At 35.3% G+C, this 10,980-nt stretch overlaps 1 protein-coding gene and 1 long non-coding RNA gene across 9 annotated transcripts in view; one reads left to right on the plus strand and one right to left on the minus strand.

Annotated features, from left to right (window-relative positions):
- LOC124424943 (rap1 GTPase-activating protein 1-like) overlaps positions 1-10,980 on the plus strand; it is a 102,787-nt gene that overhangs the window by 78,150 nt on the left and 13,657 nt on the right. The window lies entirely within an intron of this gene.
- Positions 4,637-9,947, minus strand: LOC124424946. Its single transcript, XR_006942391.1, has 2 exons — positions 8,741-9,947; positions 4,637-8,661 (listed from the first exon to the last, which is right to left on the minus strand). It is a non-coding gene; the product is annotated as an uncharacterized LOC124424946 (long non-coding RNA).

Below are 10,980 nucleotides of genomic sequence, written 5' to 3' on the forward strand. Positions count from 1 at the left end.
CAATGGAATACACTACCTTTCTTAACTTGGCAGCTTCCATTCTCGAATCCAATCGGTTTCATGTTTTCGACCTTAACCCCTTTAAACGCGTAAGACGTAATAAAAGTGCCTGTCAAAGGCATGACAAGAAAAAAAGATGACAAAACAAAAAGAGAAAGAGAGAGAGAGAGAAAGAAGATGTATAGATATAGGATTTAATTAGGTTCGACCACCAACGACGATTCGCTTACGCAATTAGCTTTGTTCGTTCTAATTCTGGAATGTCTCTCTCTCTCTCTTTCTCTCTTTTTTCTTTCTCTTTCCCTCTTTCTCTCTCTCTCTCTCTCTCTATTTTCGAGAAAATATAAACAATTGCACACGACTGACATGTATATCCTTTATCATACATGCATCAACGTTACTTTTCGAAGATATAAATTTCATCAGTCATTATCAGGAAAAATGAAAAGATGAGAAAGAAAAAATTATTATTATTATTATTATTATTATTATTATTATTATTATTATTATTATTTTTATTATTATTATTATTATTATTATATTATTGAATTACGCGAATTTTATTTTATTTTATTATTATTGTTATTATTATATTTATTATTATTTTTATTATTATTTTTATTTTTATTATTATTATTATTATTATTATTATTATTATTATTATTATTATTATTATTATTATTATTATATTATTATTATTATACTGATCTAGCTTGTTACGTCAACTTTCAATGGTATAGTTTCTTCACAAGTCACGCGTAACTAACAGAGAACAGTGTCCTTAATTAGCAATATAATGATATTGGTAACGTTCACTGTCTAGTGTCCTTTCTTAAGTAGTCCTCCGTTGTAGACGGCGAACGCTTATTAGCAGTCTTTAATAAAACAAGCGTACCAACCTCTTGGCACGTTGAACGTGCCATATCGACAATGATATTTATTCACGGTCGATCGACTTCCGAGTTTAACACCTCCTTGTCCATCTAACTATATCCATACCAGTTACGTTGTTTTGCCATATCGTGTATAACTTATGCGAATATTTAAATTTTTAACCGGCTATCGACGACTTCGCATCCACGATATGTTTAATTGTTTATTCAACGTAAATATACATGTTTTTCACCTATTTTAAGTATTTTGTGTTCGTTCGATAGAAAAGTTTTTCTCATGAATTTTTCGAATACCATCAAACGTAAAAATCGGTTTCTTTGATACAATAAAAAGAAAAAGAAACAAAAAAAAAAAGAAAGGAAAAAAAAGATAGAAAGAACAAATACAAAAAAACAAAAAAATAAAAGAAGAAAAGGAGAAAGACTTTACAAAGGATTCCAAGTAAAATTTTTCGAGAGTTATTTCATCGAAGAGTTAAATCGACGTGAATTTGATCAAATCATCGCGAATCGATATTCATCCCTGACCCAGTTTTTATTCCTTCTCACTGACCAACTTGGATAGTAAAGAGAGAGAGAGAGAGATAGTAATACGGTAAGAGCTATCGCGATAAGTCGATGGCTAACAGCTGCTATGGAATCGACCGGAGCAACCGAGTCAAAAGACAATTTCATTCTTAGCACATCTCGAAGTTTATGTATACGAAGACTGTACATGGGCGCGTCCAACAATGCGCACACGTACTGAATTATTCATCCTCCAGTGGAGACCATCCTCTCTTTCTCTCTCTCTCTCTCTCTCTCTCTCTCTTTCTCCTTTCGCATTTCCTCCCTTCATCATTCCACCTTTTCGTCTTTCTCTCACGTAGAGAAGACGCGGAGCTTCCTCTTTTCTTGGACCTCCCTTCTTTCTTTCTTTCTTTCTTTCTTTCATTCTTTCTTTCTTCCTTCCTTCCTTCCTTCTCTTTTCTTTTCTTTTCCTCCTTATCCTTTTTTCTCTGTTTCTCTTTCATTCTTTCCTTCTTTCATTCTTTCTTTCTTTTTTTATTTATTTATTTTTGTTTTTCGTACTCGTAGAAAAAAAACAAGAAATTCATTGCGACGCACTTGCAAGAATTTTCTCTCTCTCTCTCTCTCTCTTCTTTTCCCCCTCTTGCTATCTTAGTTTTTTCTTTTCTTTTTCCTTTTTTTTTTTTCTTAATTCAAAATAATAATTTATCCCTTCCTCTTTAATCATCTCTTCGAATGTTTTTATTCATATATATATGTATGGAAGAAAAAAGAAATGGATCGAAAGCCTTTTATGTAGATACTTCATTTTGGGGTATGGAAGTTTCCCTTCGCGACGATTCCGAAGTATCTACTCGCTTTTTCTTTTTCTTATTTCTCTTCGTTACGGTGAAACGACGCAACTCGAATTATGTAAATCTAGTGCACGCGAGCGTTGCGCAACTCCGTTAGGAACCACCCACCAGTTCCACTTCTTTTTCTTCTTTTTCTACTTCTTTCTCTATTTCTTCTTCTTCTTCTTCTTCTTTTTTCTTTTTTTTTTCTTTTTCTTCTTTTTTCTTTTTCTTCTTCTTTGTCTTTCTTTTATCTTCCTAACTCATCTTTTCATTCGCGAGGAGCCCCACGGATTACTGTATTTTTTGCGTTATCTGTATTCCACCATTTTTCTTGTTCTTATTCTTTTTCTTTCTCTTTCTTTTTTTTCCTCCCGTTAAAATCATTATCTTAATCGTTCAGATATAAATTTATCGATGTAGAAGAGAAAAGAAATATAATTTTAGTCTACCGTTATCGTATTCTTTTATAACTCGGTAACACCGTTTTTTTCGCTTAACGAAGAATAATTGATGTGACCGAGAGTGAATCAAGGACAACGACGTCCGTTGAATATCAAAAATTGTATTCTTATTATTTTCATAACTATCCATATCTATAGCTTTTTATAATGCGTAAAACGATCGTACACTTTGTCTTCTCTTTGTTACTAACATCGTTTGACTGCACTTTCTTAACCGATGTAACCATTTTGCTCTAAGAATTTCTTAACCATTGCCAAAGAAACACCATTCGTTCTAAGCAATGAATACGTGATTTAATATTTATCGAATCTATTTCGTATAATCGTATTTATTTTTCTCTTTCAAATATTTGTAATTAAATATATTTGTGTTCGAAGAATCAATAGTTCAAGTACATGTTACGTAGGCAATTACACGTGGCACCCGCATATACGTTCTTAACATCGGACGGATGATAATTCATTCGTGTTTTACACAAAAACGACGAATCGAAAAGAACGTGCGACAAACGTGATATCACGATTTAAAGGATTAGTAAACGCACAGATGGTCAAAGTGAACTGTTAAACTGTCCGTCCCGTACAATGATCCCGTACGAAACGAGAAATTGTAAAGAAATATTAAGAAAAAAAAAAAAAAGAAAGAAATTATAAAATAAACAAAAAAAAAAGGAAAGAAGAAAAACCAAAGACCCTTCGAAATTTTTAAAGAACACGATGATTACCTCACCGCTAAGTTAATATCATGAAAGGCATTATCTTAACTTCTTTTTGCTTCTTCCTTGAAGTCCGGTAATGGTGTGTACCGTACAGTGGCGGCAAACGCACGTGTAAATCCCGTATATTGCATAGAATTTGTTCTCTCTTTCTCTCTCAAAAATAGTATGTGTGTGTGTATATGTATGTGTCGTACGTATGTATGTATATATGTGTCTTGTATAAGAAGGCATTTTCCATCGAGAGAATTTCTCGACTTGATTCTCGTTCGCGGAACAGTTAGGAGGAAGCAAGAATCCGGAAAGTTCATGGAAGAAGGCATTCAATTATACGGCGAGCTGTTCGTACAAAGCTTGTCGTCGTCTAATCGTAACCTTTTCCTCCCTTTGTGGGATAAAAGAGGGAGCAGTAAAAACTCTCTCTTTTTCTCTCTTTGTTTCTCTCGTGAAAATTACAATCTTTCGATGCACCGAGATATCGCGTTAATCGTAGAAACGTTAGACAAGAAGCGTTTTTATTTTATTTCTCGTAAGGAATTTACCATGGAATTCTTCGACGTTAAGAAAAGCGAGCGAGCAAACAAGCAAAGAAAAAAAGAAAAAAAAAAGGAAAAAAAAGAAAGAACGAACGTATGACGTTAAACTACGTTCGTTTTGCGAATTCGAAGTCGTTGGAAATCGAGCAACATATGTGCATGCATTTGCATAGTCGAGTCACGGGATAAACGTACGAGCAATGTGCACCAAGAGATAGAGAGATAGAGAGATAAATAGAGAGAAAGGGAATGAGAGGAGGGAGAGAAAAGGGAAGAATAGCGACGCGACGAAGAGAGGAAACTGTGAATCCGACGATGAATCTGTACCCACGCAGTTTGCTTAGGGTCGCAAAGGGGTAATGCAGCCAACCTAACTCTCTCTCTCTCTCTCTCTTTCTCTCTCTCCCTCTCTCTTTCTCCCTCTATCTACCTATCTATCTATCTATCCCTTTCTCTGTTTTCCTCTTGCTCCCCTCCGTTTGTTAAGGGTTAAAAAGAGTCACCCTCTATCCCTCTCCAGTTGCTCTACTCCTCCCTCACAATTTTTCCTCTCTCGCCCTTACCGCTTGCGTTATTAATACGTGACTTCCGTTCAGTCTTTTCCTTTCCATCAGATTCCTCCGACTTTTCCCTTTTTCGTTCTCTCTCTCTCTCTCTCTGTTTGTCTCTCTCCCTCTCTCTCTGTTTGTCTCTCTCTCTCTCTCTCTCTCTCTCTCTCTCTCTCTCTCTCTCTCTCTCTCTCTCTCTCTCTCTCTCTCTCTCTCTCTCTCTCTCTCTCTCTCTGACTTTCCTGTTTTCTCTCAGCAAGCGCTCGAAAACTCATTCATCCTCCGAATTCGCCGACGTGGAACGCCGGGAAAAAGTTGAGCCTCCTCTTCGAAAAGAGAGAAAGAGAAAGAGAAACGTATTTTCACTTAGCGAACGACGAGTCGCATTTTACGAGCAAGCCTGACGAGGCGAGACTCATGTAGACCGCTAAGCATTCGTGTTTCCCTCCCCCCTTCCTCTCTGTCTCTCTCTCTCTCTTTTTTCTCTCTTCCTCCCTCGCATAGTCTTTATTTTCCTTCTCTGACGTTCCGTTACGTTAATTATCCAAAGTACGAGCGCATAGTTCGATTCGAAAGTATAACAAATCGTTAATACCAAGCAAAATTCTTCTCTCCTTATTTTCTCTATTTTTTTCTCCTTCCCTTCGTTCTCTCTCTCTCTCTCTCTCTCGCTCTTTCTCTGATTCTTTTTTCCAAGGATATAAAACGAAATATAACTCCTAACGAGGAACGTTTTCCTACTATACCATTTTAATGGCAATTCCACGTAACCATTTACAACGACCTAATGCATCTGCATGCTCTCTCTGTCTCTCTCATATGTCTCTCTTTCTAATGTATTCATAAAAGATGCTGCTAGAAAGATGACTAATATTTCCTTCTAATGTTTTTTTTATCTCCGTGTATCTACTAAGAACGGAGGATGTTTTTCCTTCTTCTTGTTTTTTTTTTTTCCTTTTTTTGCTTTCGTCAGTTTCAATGCGGAAAGAATAATAGGAATTTTTCGATTGACAACATGTAAGTATTTTACTACTTATCTATATCTTATCGTCTCGTAAATCATCTATTCGATAACAATTTCTCATAATCTTTCAATAAAGTTCGATAAATGAACATTTTTATATACGTAACATATTATTTGAATATTCTCGTTTATTATTATTAAATCAAGACACGGTTATTAACCCTGTTGAGACATGTCTTATCCTAACGGTGAAAATTTATGTGAGAGAACGATTAAACGCGTCATACTTCCTGCTTAAAAAGGTCCGAGGAGTGCTCTCTCTTTCTCTCTCTATGTGGATAATTAACGAGGATGTCAGTAATAATAAGATAAAAGAGACCTTTTGGGACTGGCGGACATAGTATTTTCGGTGTATTTATGTATTTGTACTAACTCGTTGAAAGAAAAGAAAGAAAAAAGTTTATTGGAAAAGATAGATAAAAAGGTATTTCCTAGTTTTAGAAATCCTTTTAATAAATTGTCCAACGAGACACACACACACACACACACACATATATATATATATATATATATATATATATATATATATATATATATAGAATCGTAGCAATATCACCGACAGCAATTCATGACTCAGATACAGAATTGTTCTGTTATCGTGGCCTTTTCAACCCCTCGACTCAGTCGAAATCACCCAATAAAGTCATCGAAATCTCTTCTCTCTCTTTCTCTCCCTTAAGTTTTATAGGATATAACGAACCACCTATCGAGCAAGGGTATACGATCGTGTCATTCTTACCGTCTCTGTCTAGAAAAGTTCTTTTTTCGTCTCCCCTCGATTCGCTCGTTTATATGCATCCCCTTGAAATTCCAAGAAAAGAGAACGCCGTAGGAAGAAACTATGACTAAGGGAGGTAAAGAGAAAGAATATATAAGGCGGAAGATATAGTCTTCTTTCTAGATTTCTCCCCTTTTTCTATCTTTCGCCTAGCCACTAATGGCTTCATCCACTAGGTGTCTATATGTTTATATGTTTGTATATGTGCGTGTGTGCGTGTATGTATGTACGTGTGTACGTGTATGTACTCAGGGTGATTCAGGCAACTAGGATGGGCCGATCGTTCTTTTCTGTCTGGAAGATAAAAAAGAAAGAAAGGAAAAAAGAAAAAAGAAAAAAAGAAGAAAAAAAAAGACAGAATATCCGTGGTAGGTGTTTCATTAGAAGTTTAGAATTTGTTGCAACTCTTTTTTCTTTTTTCTCTCTTTCTCCCTCTCTTTCTTTTTTCCTTTTCTTTTCTTTACTGTATTGATTCCATTTATAAAAGTATCAATGGGAAATTATCAAAGAATATATAAACTCTATTACAATATTTTACAATATTTATAATTATTATGATATTCTTATATATATTTTATTTATATATTTTTTAACGATAATATTAAGATGTCAGTGAGATAATATAGAAGAGATGGGCATCTAAAAGTAAATGACATTTTCTCGATAATACTCTGAGCTCCTAACATACATACGCTTTCTTTTCTTTACGGATAAATCACGGAAGATGGATACCTTTAGTATAAAAGACTTATGTAGGTGCTCGATTCAAGAAAGAGGAAGTTGTATTAAGGAAACTTTACGAAATTAGAAAGTCAGCTTTGAAAGAAGGGACAAGTTATACCAATATAATACCTTTCGTTGACTCCTCTTCCTCTTCTCGCAATAAGGGCCGTCCATTCTTTTTATCTCACAATATTCGGAATTACATAAGGATACTTGTTTCTTTCTCTTTCTCTCTCTCTCTCTCTCTCTTTCTCTACAAATCGTCTTTACATCGTGAATTATGTTACTATTTGTAAATAGATATATTTTGACAGCAGATACTTTAAACAAATTTTTTTTCGTATCTCTTATGCTATATTTATTGAGGATTAAAGGAAGACAAAAAAAAAGAAAATAATAAAAAAGGAAAAGAAGAAGAAGAAATATTGCTTCAACTATATCTAATCGTGTCGAGAAATCAATTCTGTCGAAGCCTTCACGATCAACTCGAAACCTCATTGAACTTATTAGGCGCAAGATCTCTCCTTGTCTCGTATGGCTAAGCCACAAGGTTCTCTCTCTCTCTCTCTCTCTCTCTCTCTCTCTCTCTCTTTATCTCTTTATGTCTCTCTTTCTTTCTCCCTCTCCCTCTTCGTGCAGTTGAAAACTTTCTCCTAAAAGAACGGTTTATAGAGCTCTCGATGGAACGACATCTTCCGCGAGTCTATGAGGATCAGTCTCTCGAAGAGAGAAGAGCACTCTTTGAAATCACCTACGAGCAGTAATACTCTCCTCTCCTTATTTCTTCCGGCCGATCCAATCGAGGGTTTTCTACGCCCACTCGTTCGATGACTCACTTCTTTATACACACATACATCCATACATAGAGCCATACATACCTATATCCATACTTACATACATACATACATACATATGTACATGCATACATACGTACATACATATATGTTCGCTTGTCGTGCCCCTTTGACGAATTTTTCTCGTTCTTTCTCTCTCTCATTATTTCTTGTTTTCTTTCTTTCTCTCTCTTTCTTTAGGTACATACACCCACGTACATACACATACATGTATATATACATTCAACTCGATTCATACAAAGATCTGCCTTGCGAAGTTCCTTCTAAACGTACACTTCGTTGATAGAAGTGATTTTGAAAATATAATATCGATAAAAGGATTGGATTTCTGTGAATTATATTTCAAAAAAGAGAGAGAAAGAGAAAGAGAGAGAAAGAAAGAAAGAAACAAAGAGAAAATCTGTGTCAACGTGAAAACTAAACGTTTTTCATTTACAATCGATTGAAAAGTGATACCAAAATCGATAATTAATTGAAAATAATTACATGCCAAGAATTCTTTTAATTCGATTGAAAACAAAATGAAGCTTTCAACGAGTCTTTCTCTCTTTCTCTCTCTTCCTTCGAAATCTTATTCGCTAACAATCGATCATCTTAGTATATGCGCCTACGCTTTCCGTTTCTTTCTCTTTATCTCCATTTTACAAGAGAAAAGAATTTTAAGTTTTTTCTCTTTCGAAATAAGGGAGAAGAGGCCAGGTTTATAACGTCTTTCGTAATTTCCTCCTACTCCATCTCTTAGTTCTCTTCTTATTATTCTCCATCAGAACTCGTCGGTGGTACTTCAAAGAAACTCATAAACATTACCAAACTATACGAATAATTTATTTATACGATATTATTTATGCGAACTTCACTCACTCAAATACACATGAATAATCCATCCCCCCTCCCACACTTCCGGTTGGGCCTGTTCTCCTCGTTTACACGACAAGATGATAAGCCATGTGTGAAAATAATATAGTGTAATATTTCGTCTAACAACAATTACATTCTTCCCTTTATACCTGTTAATAAATGCAAATTTGTTAATGCGTTCGTCGTAGGTAAAATGACGAGTAGTATAATTGAATTACTTACACCGTTCTACACGACATCCCGTGATATGGAAAGAGACAGAAAGCTCATAGATAGATATAGAGATAGAGATAGATAGTGAGTGAGTGAGTGAGTGAGTGAGTATGCGAGCAACTGAGTGAGAGAGGAATAAAGAGAAATGCAAATAGCCGTAGCACAAGCGATTCTATAGCCATTGTTGTGCTAGGTCATGCGACTGGGCTTATGGTTCTGCTTTTATGACCTGTTAGAAGGTAGTGCGATGAGAGGAAAAGAGAGAGTGAGAGAGAAAGAGAGAAAGAGAGAAATACACATACATATCAATATGTACACAGAGCCACACACAGAGAATTTACACGCTTGCATATTGGCTCTATGTCTCTTTACCTGTTTTCTCTCTTTCTCTCTCTCTCTCTCTCTCTCTCTCTCTCTCACTCTCTTTCTCTTTCTTTTTCTCTTTTTCTTTCTCTTTCTCTTTGAAGCTTAACGTATTTTCCACGATTCTACCTGACCGTTTCCCATGGAAACAACGGCGATACACGATGGGCACGGCATTCAAGTAACAGTGAACGGTCCATTTACCTTCTTCGGTAGGAACGTCGTTTACTCTAAGAAACGCGTACTCACTCGCTTGCTTACTCGCCTGCTTGTTCGCTCGTTTTTCTTCGATGATAAATCGTGGAACTTGGTTTTATCGATAAAAAACGGAACTTTTTGAAACGAATCTTTCGAAAAACAAGTTTTTTTTTTACTAGTTGAAGTGTTTTACAAGGTGTTACGTAAATGGAACAATACGTTATATTAGATCGGAAATATCGATTCTCAAAATTCATTTCGTAAGAATAAATACTTGAGTTTTTTTAGATGTTATTTATAGATGTGATTATTATCGCATAAAATAAGTCATACGAAACTATTACAATGTTCCCTCTGTCTCTCTCCTTTCCCCCCCCCTCTCTCTCTCTCGTTAACTATCTCCCCGCTCTTCTCATGTTTCTCTACGTTTGGTCGTAAATCAGGCAATAGCTTAAGAATTATTACGACAGTTTGAGGGGAATAAATGGTAAGTCGTAGGACAATGTGGATTAAGTTTTCGCAGTTGAATTAACGTTAGAGAAATATTGTCAGACGATGTATGTACTTACTTATATATTTAAGTGTACCTAAGTCACATAAGCTACGTTACATACGAAACATATACGTTACATACGTAACATATACGTTATAAGTAAAATTTGTTTATGATGAAAATTAATGACGAAAGGCAGAAGGTGGGAAGCAGTGGGAGCGAGGGCGGGAGGGGAAAAAATAACGAGGTATGTATGCATATAATAATCATCATATATGTCGAGTTACAACTTTCTTCGATGTACTTATGATGGATTACACTTTCGTCCCTGAGAGATCGCGTATCGTAACGATGCTTAATTGCATATCGCATAATCGCGTTATGAAATCATTCTGTCCTCTTCACTCGTATACATTGTATATATAGATACACTAACGTATAATATCATACGCGTTTCAATATTTGTAGCGCGATTAAGGCCACTCGGTGACATTTATATATATATATATATATATATATATATATATATATATATATATGTATGTATATATGTATGTATGCATGTATGTATACATATGTATATATGTATATAATACGTAGTACAGGTATGCGTCATTTCTCGTCGTTTGAGGTGGGACGACTATTTCCGTATTTCGAAAGAAACCTCTCCGTTCTCCTCTCTTAGCTTTCATTATGATAGGTAGGTATTTACTTGCACACACATATATACATATATACATACATACATTCATACATGTTTCCTTCTCGTACCCAAAATCGCAATCTGTTGTGTCGTGTCTTATTCCTTATGTATTATTAGTACTTGCGAAAGATTCTTAAAATATCCTCGAGAAATTGTATCATGAATTGGATGAAAATTTAGTTCTTGTAACCAAGAATTAGTTGAACACTTGGAAAAACAGATTGGACAAAGTCTAAAAAGAGATAGTAGACGATGACGACGACGACGACGACG

The sequence above is a fragment of the Vespa crabro genome, chromosome 6 (genome assembly GCF_910589235.1).
Source record: "Vespa crabro chromosome 6, iyVesCrab1.2, whole genome shotgun sequence".
In the NCBI taxonomy this organism is placed as follows: Eukaryota; Metazoa; Arthropoda; class Insecta; order Hymenoptera; family Vespidae; genus Vespa; species Vespa crabro.